This window comes from Scomber japonicus, chromosome 22, assembly GCF_027409825.1.
Source record: "Scomber japonicus isolate fScoJap1 chromosome 22, fScoJap1.pri, whole genome shotgun sequence".
Classification (NCBI taxonomy): Eukaryota; Metazoa; Chordata; class Actinopteri; order Scombriformes; family Scombridae; genus Scomber; species Scomber japonicus.
The window spans coordinates 27296194-27306193 of record NC_070599.1 but is presented as its reverse complement, the minus strand read 5'-3'; the positions used below and the strand labels follow the sequence as shown (position 1 = coordinate 27306193).

Genomic DNA, 10000 nt, shown 5'->3' with positions numbered 1-10000 from the left:
AATCTGATAAAGTTGTTTTAATAAACCATCAAATAAACATTTTGGTCGTCCACTAAGAGTCTGTGCCTTTCCTTTGGCCTTTCAAAATAAAAGTCTGTGAGCTGTTTTTAAAGCTTTCCGTCTCCAGGAGGAACGATGAGTCGGACCAACACATGGTTTACTGAACAGCTTCAGACTGATCAGAGCTTCATCTTCCTCTCTTCCTCTCTTTCTTTGTGAGATCAGTGTGTTTGTTCCTCTGGACCCGCCCAGGAAGCTCACGCTGAAATAAACAAATGAAGCGTCTGCCACGCCGACCACATTTGCAGCCTATGATGTCATCGCTCAGGTGGAGCTCAGGTGGAGCTAAAGATGAGAGAGACTGATCCAAAGAGTCAGTTTATCATCACGTTGACACAAAAAGCTTCTAATTCACTTTTAAGAAGCAAAAGCAGCAATAAAAACTTCTACACCGTCTACAGTCAGTAATAGTCACTAGTTTAATAGTTTCTCTACAGAATGGTTGTGTTGTGACAGGAAACAAACACACAACGTCAAACTGTCTCTGCTGCGTCTCGAGGGCTTCTCATTTCATTTCCACGTTGTTGATCATATTAAATAAAGTGGTTAATAATTACCTCATGTGTTGTTGCATGAACTAAATCACGATGGCTGAGTATCGTTTAAAGAAGTATGATACCAGCACCAAGAACCCTTAAAACCACACCAATACCAGCTGAGTCCTTCATCAGGGCTCGTAGTGTAGACTCACTATAGAGCGTTTTGCTAGCATCTTTCTAAGCGCGCTAACTCACATTCACCATGACTTCACCTCCACACACGGGTCGTAGCTGCTGTGGCAGTGGACCAATCACATGCTGCATTAAACCCAAGAACGCTTGCATTGATTGGCTGTGATTGATCCATACAAGTAGTCATATTTTCTAGTTGTGGGTATAAAGGATGGATAGATGGGAGATGTTTCGATTCTACTTGGTATTGATTTATTTCGGTCGATATCTAATTATTCTTTTTATCACGTTGAAAAGTTTGGTCTATAACTTTTCAGAAAAAGCTGAAGCAGAGGTATGAAATGTCCAACAAGTATTGAGTTTACTGTCTGTGTTATTAAAGTACAGTCAGAGACACACAGGACTGATTCTGAGTGAGTATCAGCTTCAGTCTGAGTCTCCGTCTGTGTTCAACTACTGGAACTAAAGACGTTAAAGTTCAACCAGCTAACAGCTCATTACACAGCAGCTCATTACACAGCAGCTCACACCGCTCCGAGTTCCAGCTAAACGCCGCTCTGAACTCTGAGCCTCAACACGTTTACTACACGACGAGGATTCACTGTCACAGACCGAGGACACTGAAGCTTCAGTCTGGTTGTTCTTCACACGAAACATACCAGTCAATCTTTCTCTTTGCTGGACTGGTTTTACAGTCTGTGTTTTTAGACACAAAGATTTCAGACATTTATCTCGTCTGCTGATCATCTTACCACTGAACTGTAGAGAAGAGAAGTCTGATAACACTTTGAACAGGAGGATTTGGACATACCAACTTTTAAAGATGACAACACCAACATCACTCTTCTACATAATGTTACTATTTCTTTACTATATTACTAATATTACTACTATTCTTTTTATTGCTCGTCTACTTATTTTTTGTTCTTTATTCTTTCTTCTTCTTCTTCTTCTGCTGCTGTAGTTTCTCCACAGTGAAACAAACAAAGGAACATCTGATCTTATCTTAACCAGCAGATGAATCAATAATAAGATCATTAGTTGCAGCTCTACTAGATTTCCTGTGACAGAGCTTGAAAGGAGCGAGCTGTGGTTAGTATCCGTGAAAATGCACATAAACACGCTGCCTGTGAAGCTCCGATACGTCCAGACTGATTACCACAGAACAAGAAGAAGAAGAAGAAGAAGAAGAGATACAAGGAGTTTTAACTGCAGGTCTCCTAAACTTCAGATCTGTTTCCATGGAGATATAACTGAGTTCATAAAGCGACGTAACTGCTGCAGCTCTAGAAACAAGATTTCATAAATAAAAACTAGAAGTGTAACAAACGAGCGATATGAATCATTAAGATACGACTGATCTCTGGATCTGTCTTAAAGTAGCATGAACCAATGATTACAAAGCTATGAAGCGGTTTAATGTCGCTGCTGCTGCTTCTCTCTGTCTGCAGCTTCTAGTCTGAAATACATTGGATTTTACATGAAGAACAAACAAGAGAGAAAACTGCTGATCTCAACAATCAGTGAGACGACGTTGAGGAACAGGAGATGAGGAGGCTGATAGTAAAACATGCACAAGACTTCTTTCAACTAAACCTTAACTACAGCTCAGTTAAACTCAACGTAACGTCTCCAACAGCTCATTACATCATGAAGAACCTCAAACTGTACCGACAGCTTTCAGGACACGATGAACACATCAGAGCCTCAGAACAAGACACCAAGTCAACAACACTTCACTCATTTATGCCAATAGACTGAATATGAAGTCAGCTAAGCCACATGTAGGACTGACTTCATTTATAATATAAACTAACAACATCATGTCTCTACATACGTATCAGATCCTCTGTTACTGGACAGATGAACAACACTATGACAACCCTTCTCTAACTGTATTAATGTAGTCATTTATCCACAGTAATAATAGCAGTAGTAGTTAATAGTATTTAATGTATCCGTCAGATCCGTTAAATATGAAACGCAGCTCAGGAACATCTCAACTCTTGCCTTTGGGCTGTGGATTTTATTCTGTCATTATTGTATTAAGACTAGAAAAACCTGAACTGATCCTTTAAAGCAGCAGCAGCTGATCCGTGGAGGACGCCTGGCTCACAGGAAGTGACATCACAACACTGAGTCGCAGTAGAAACACGGGAGTTACAAAGTGAGCGTGTTTGTTCTGTCAACACAGAAACACACAGAGACAAGATGGTGGACGCAGATACTGGATTGTACTCTAATCTTACTGTGTGTGTGTGTGTGTGTGTGTGTGTGTGTGTGTGTGTGTGTGTGTGTGTGTGTGTGTGTGTGTGTGTGTGTGTGTGTGTGTGTGTGTGTGGAGGTGAACACGCTGCCTGCATACCGCAGACCATGGGCAGAAACGCTGACATCACAGCACAGGCATCCCAACACACACACACACACACACACACACACACGTATTGAATAAATGTGTGTGTGTGTGTGTGTGTGTGTGTGTGTGTGTGTGTGTGTGTGTGTTGAACAGGCCCGGCTAGTTTGAAAGCTGCTGTTAGTCAAACTAACCAGCTGTTTAAACAGAGAGAGAGGGACACAGAGAAAGGGAGAGAGAGAGAGAGAGGCACAGAAAGAGAGGCAGAGAGAGAGAGAGAGAGAGAGAGAGAGAGAGAGAGAGAGAGAGAGAGAGACAGCGAGAGAGAGACAGAGAGAGAGAGAGAGAGAGAGAGAGAGAGAGAGAGAGAGAGAGGCTTTCACAGCTTCAAAAGGAAAAAGAGATTCCAGCTGGAGCATTATGGAGCGTTTGTGGAGCGTTTGTGGAGCGTTTGTGGAGCGTTTGTGGAGCGTTTGTGGAGCGTTTGTGGAGCCAACGAGTTAAACTTCCTGCCGCTGGGCCAGAAATGAGCCAACAGGAAGAATATGGAAACAGTCACAAACTCACCATGACGTCAGAATACTATTAAAGTTCACAAAGAAGGAGAGAAGTGTGAGTTTTATAAAAAGCTGTCACTAAAAAAGTCACTAAAAAATAAAAGCTACAGTTAAATAAAAGTAAGGATCACATCAGATCCTGCAGTAAAGACCAGGAGACCCTCAGAGGCCCCAAACCTGCTGCTCCATCAGATCTGCTGAGAGTCCCTGACTAATCAATGAGTTGATTGATAGTTTCATCATCAGTGATTTTAAGTGAATATCTAAAAACTGATTTCCTGTAAAGACCAAACTTCCTCTTCCTGTTCTGTGGCTCCAAAAACCTTCAGCTCATCATCAGTTAGTTCATCAGCTGATTAATCAAACAGAAACTCATCAAGCAAAGTCTGAAAACTAGTCTCCTCTGTTCACACTCATCTGAAGCCTGTGATTGCTTGATTGATTGATTGATTGATTATGGATCAGGAGGCAGGAACACGTCTGATGACTCTGGACTGATTGGAGTCATGTGGACTAAAAACTCCCGCAGACACACAGTCAGTTCCCATGTGGAGGCCTCTCAGCAGGAATGTGATAATGAATGGTCTTCATACCACACACACACACACACACACACACACACACACACACACACACACACACACACACACACACACACACACACACACACACACACACACACACACACACACACACACACACACACACACACACAGAGCCCTTCCTATGGTAATGTACACAGCATCTCACACACAGCTAAAGATAGTCATCAGCTGGACCGACGGCCGGCTTGTAAAGAACATTCAGAGTCAGACTGACAGACAGCGAGTGTCTCTACGTCCTGATCACATGACCACCTGACGACCGACACGTGTTGCTTTCAAGGACGTGGGAAACCTGCAGCACACGTATGACCTGCAGGTCTCCACACAGAGCCGCGTTGAACCCGAAACACAAACAGACAGAAAACAGCAGCTTGTGTTGACTCATGGGTTGGTTGTCTGGTTGTCTGGTTGTCTGGTTGTCTGGTTGTCTGGTTGTCTGGGCGATACGCTGCTTTGGTTGTTGATTACTTGATAACCTGGTCTGAGATTGTCCAGGTTTCACAGGATGACCGTCAATGTGGACTAACTCTTGTTTCTACTGGTATTTATGCTCACAAGTCGGAATTTCCGATATCCCAGTTGGAAAATTTCAACTGGAACTCCCCCGAAGTCGGATATTTGACTCAGAAGGTCAAAAGAACCTCAGTTCAGCAGCTCGGTGGTTAGCGCTGGCTGTCTGGGGTCTTAAGTTGTCCTCATGCTGACAGTCCTCTCATTGTCAAACCATGTGTACGAGGTTGATTCTCTTATTTCCTGTGACTGCTCTGAACTGTTCGATGGGTTAAATGTGTTAATACTGAATCTCACTGTACGACTGTGTGTGTAACAAATAAAGTAGCGTTACCAGACCATGACATCAGTCGTACACACAGCGCTGACCTTCTTCTATCTGTTGCTAAACATACAGTGAAATGTGTTTTTTATTGACTGGTATTTCTATCAATGGCCGACCTGGTTACAACTGGTTTTCTGACTTCTTGACCTGGAACAAGGGCTGAGTATCGGTTAACAAACTATGATCCCAGTACCAGCACCAGTCCCAGTCCCCTTAAAGTGATCCTGATACCAGTTGAGTCCTTCATTAGATACCCATCATTCTTCTATTGGGTGTACCAGTGTGTAGTGTAGACTCACTGTAATGTGTTTAGGTAGCATCCTGCTAAGCGTGCTAACTCAAATTCACCACGACTTCACCTCCACAGACCAAAACCAGCAAAATCAAAGAACACTTGCACTGATTGGCTGTGAGCAAGTTCATACAAATAGTCATAGTTTCTAGCTCTGGATGTAAAAAGGATCGACTGATGGAGACATTTCCATACTACTTGGTATCAATCTATAATCTACACTCATCAGCTACTTTAGGTACCTTGTTGGTACCAGGTTGAACCTTCAGAACTGCATTAATTCTTTCTGGAATAGATTCAACACGGTGCTGAAACCTTCGGTCCTTACAGACATGATGGCTTCACACAGCTGCTGCTCATCCCAAAGCTTGTCTACTGGATGATCTGCTGAGTACAGTGAACTCATCATGCTCAACAAACCAGTCTCAGGTGATGTTCTTCTTCTCTGGTCACTTTCCTGCAGTTCCACCAGACCAGCTATCAAAGATCTGCTCCTAAAGTCTAGCCTCAGGTCACATGACCCTGGTGTCTGCAGGTCAGAGCGGTTTAACATTCCTCACCTGGAGGAAGGTCAACACAGGCCTTTCAAAATAAAGTTACAGAGTGGGAGGAGATCATTCAGGTTTCTGTTAGTTCTGGTTACAATAATTATTATCTCATTATTTTTATCACATGAACAGTTTGAGTCAACATGAACCTCTCCTGGTTGAACCAACAAAAACTGGGAGAACATGTGGGACAAAGACTGTAGACAGTTAACTACAACTCCCATGGTGCATTTCAGCAAGAAACTACAAACAGGGAGTCTAACATTCAGCCATTTTGCTTTAAATAACTGCAGATTAAACCCATTAACGGGATGAAATCCTGTGTTTTGTTCTCAAATACAACAACAAGTATTCGTCTCCATGGCAACAGCAGCAGCTGAGCTTCTCGCTCCTTATCAATTTTTCTACGAGGTGTTGCCTCATAACATCAGAGCAGAATCCAAACAACACGGCGAGCTAAAAATACACACACACACACACACACACACACACACACACACACACACACACACACTCACACACACTCACATACACTCACATACACACACACACACTCACACACTCACACACTCACACACACACACACACTCACACACTCACACACTCACACACTCACACACTCACACACACACAGATTGCTGAGATGCCTGCTGGGGAGCAGCTTTAGCCACACAGGCTAACTTTAGCTTTAGTGAGTGGTAACTGTAAAAGCTGCTCTGAGCCTCGTTATTCAAACCAAATTAAAACATGAAACAGAAACTAAAACACGACCAATCAGCTGACTGTTCTGTGAGTCAACTCAGAAATTTACTCTTTACGTCTAACGTTGATGATTCAGTCATCGTGTTTAACTTTGACATGTAATTATAAATCAATTCAAACAAACGAACACAACGTTACTAAATCCCATCATCGTCAGGTAAACCCGCCTGTATCTCAGTCTATTCCTTTTTTATTCTGGTTACTATGGCAACGGCAGTGATGAGTTTAACTATCGGCCGATATATTGTTATCACAAATTGTTTCACTTCCCAATATCGGAATCGAAATGGGCCATAAAAGCCTGGAATCAGTCGTTAAAGCAAAGTAGTAAACTAAACATGGGACAGTGTAAGAAGCAAAGATAAGACTGAGAAGTTTTTAACACATTATTTTCTGAGACGTTGGATCAGTGTTTTTATTATTCTGGGGTTTTGGCGCCAGTCTTTGTGTTGCTCGTCTTTTATGGTTTGATTTTTTTATTGAACCTTTTTATGGTTTTGTTTCTTTTAAGTTTCGCTTGTGTCCGCTCTGTCAAAGGTTGTGTTCAATAAACTTTACTCTCGTTTGTTTAGTTTGAAACGTCAAAAAACGACTTTACACCAAACCTGTTACTATCACATGAGACTACAACAAGCAGCAGGTCTGACACTGCTTCAAAAACAACTAAAACTATGAATCAATTATTAAAATATCTACAGACATATTTTCTTTCTATATAATTATGAAGTTATGAACTTATTGTTGCAGCTTTAACGAAAGAAACCAAATTTAAACAAACTAGAATTCACTTTAGAAAACCTGATGAAAGAATTTATTTTATTGTACATACATATTTAATAGTACATGTATTAATAATACATGTTTAATAGTGTCATGAAATATAAATTCACTACTAACAAATCAACTGCTTTATATTATACTCAAAACGTCTTTTTTTATACATTTATTGATATGTTTTTAATGTAATATATATGAGAGAGTTTGTTATGATTTCATTTTGTCATTTGTTGATTTTATATCTTGGGATGATTTTCATAAAGTAGATTAAACTTTATTATCTGTATTAATAGTAAAATACATTAATCTCACCTATAAAAACTCAATTAAACTGATTTAAAGTGATTTAAATTGTCTATAAACGGAGTTAAAGGTTAAAGATGAATGTAAGAGTTTAAATGAGATTAATTTGATCAGTGTGATGAAGTATGACGTCATTATTACCGGAGACTCACCTTTACCTGACTGGAGGAAACCCGTGAGTCTCGTGGAGTCCACGCGCTGGTCCGTTCACACGCTGCCCATCAGAACTAACACACAGACAAACAACCACCGGGCAGAGAGGCCGGTGCTCCGGTGAGGGGCCTGTCGGTACCGGGACACAGAGTTGGGTGGGGGCGCTGCTGTCTCTCTCTCTCTCACACACACACACACACACACACACACACACACACGTTAAGGAAAAGTTAAAACACGCACTAACGGCGGTTTCCTCCGGTGTAACGGCGGCGGCGGCTGCTCCACAACTTTTCAGGGGGGTGACGTCACCGTCCGGTAAATGTAACCAGCGGAGAAAAAAAGTTACAAAATGAAACAAAGTTGCGGCCCGCTGCGGGCAGGCCGGTGAATCACGGCAAAAGCTCGGTAATCCGGCGGCTGTCTGTCCCGGTGGACGCTTCCCCCGCTGCTGCCCGGGGGGAGGTTAACGGGGAACCGGGTGTTAACGGAACCGTCTAAAGGAAAATGTAGTTTAAAGAAAGGAAAGAGAAGAGAGGGGGGGCAGAGAGCAGAGAGGCTGGCCGGTGGCCTGGCCGCGCGGCGGGTGTGTGCGTGTGACTGCGGGCGCGTCCCCGAGACGTAGGAGGCAGCATCGCCGCTCGTGCCGCGTATGGTCCCGCCCACTGCCGCGCGCCCTGCGGGGTCACCGACAGACGTCCCACTCCCACACGAGTTACCAGAATAAAATACATTAATAACACCGAGTTACACGTTGTGATGAAGAAATAACGAGCTAGTGATCCCGCTGGGTTTAGTTGACACGAGAGTTTTCATCAGAGTTCAACATCTGACATCTAAATTAAAGTTTTTTAAATAAATAAATACCAAGTACCAAACAGAATCGATCATTTGATAATATTTTAATAGATTGTGTAAATACAAGTATCATATACACTACATTCTAACATCCATGAACAATTATGCAGTTTACTACGTGTGCAGTATTTACCTGACTTACACTACAGTGTACTACACTAGGCTATATTAACACCACTGAACAGTGTATACTCAGCAAGTAGTGAAGAACAGATTTCCATAATTGTACAAAACAAAAAAATACATGAAAATAAAAATGTGTTTACGTCACAAGTTCATCATTATTATTACATGAAAATAAAAACCTTTACTAACCCGTTCACACATAGTGGTCACTACAGTGGACAGCAGCTGTTTTCTTATATGAATGGATTTTGATGCATAGTGGACTCTAGTACATCATCCCATACTCTACCACGTCATCTGCAGTGACCTTTTGTGATTGCCCCCTCTCTGAGATTCTAGCTGTATTTTATAATCTCATATTTTCTTTGCACCTTTGAAGCACTTTTGTAAAAGTCACTAAATAAAAACTCGAGCAGATCATCTCTCGATTCGGACACTGACGATCTTTGGTTGCCGCGCGTGACGTTCCCAATGGAACCGGAGATTTGCGCGTGCACCGACAGGATGTTAAAGGAGCAGTCCGTCCGCGATCCTCCGTTAAACTCTGTCTGTCCTCTTCCAATAGGAGCCCGAGTTACTGGTCCGAGCAGCCAATAGGAGAGCAGACAAACAGACAGCTCGCTCTGTGTGTCTCAGGTAAATAAGTTTCATCACCTTCATTTCTGTGTGTGTGTGTGTGTGTGTGTGTGTGCGTGTGTGTGCGTGTGTGTGCGTGTGTGTGTGTGTGTGTGTGTGTGTGCCATATGCTACTTGTGGGGACACATATCAGACATTTATTTTGGGGTAAAAGTTGTAAAGAGCAGATTTTGGGGTGAGTGGTTGAGGTTGAGTAGTCTGTGTGTGTTCCTGCTGTTTAACCAGAGCCAGAGATATAGATGAGAGTAATACATCCACTACTAACACATCAAACATGGATAGAGTTACTGGATATATGCACCGATCAGCCACAACATTAATACTAGTGATGGAGGAATATAAAGGCAGCTGGTGAGTAGTGGGTTCTTTATATTGATGAGTTGAAAGCAGGAAACATGTTAAAGGGAGAGTGAAAGGATCTGAGGGTCTGAGCTTATCAGGGACTTTGACAAGAGCCAAATAGT

At 42.3% G+C, this 10000-nt stretch overlaps 1 protein-coding gene across 1 annotated transcript in view; it reads right to left on the bottom strand.

The window, feature by feature from the left end:
- kif1c (kinesin family member 1C) overlaps positions 1–8495 on the bottom strand; it is a 28302-nt gene extending 19807 nt beyond the window's left edge. Inside the window, exon 1 of the mRNA XM_053343761.1 lies at positions 7916–8495. The gene's annotated coding sequence lies outside the window, so the exon portion shown is untranslated. The remainder of the gene's footprint in view (positions 1–7915) is intronic.
- Positions 8496–10000: the final 1505 nt, after the last annotated feature.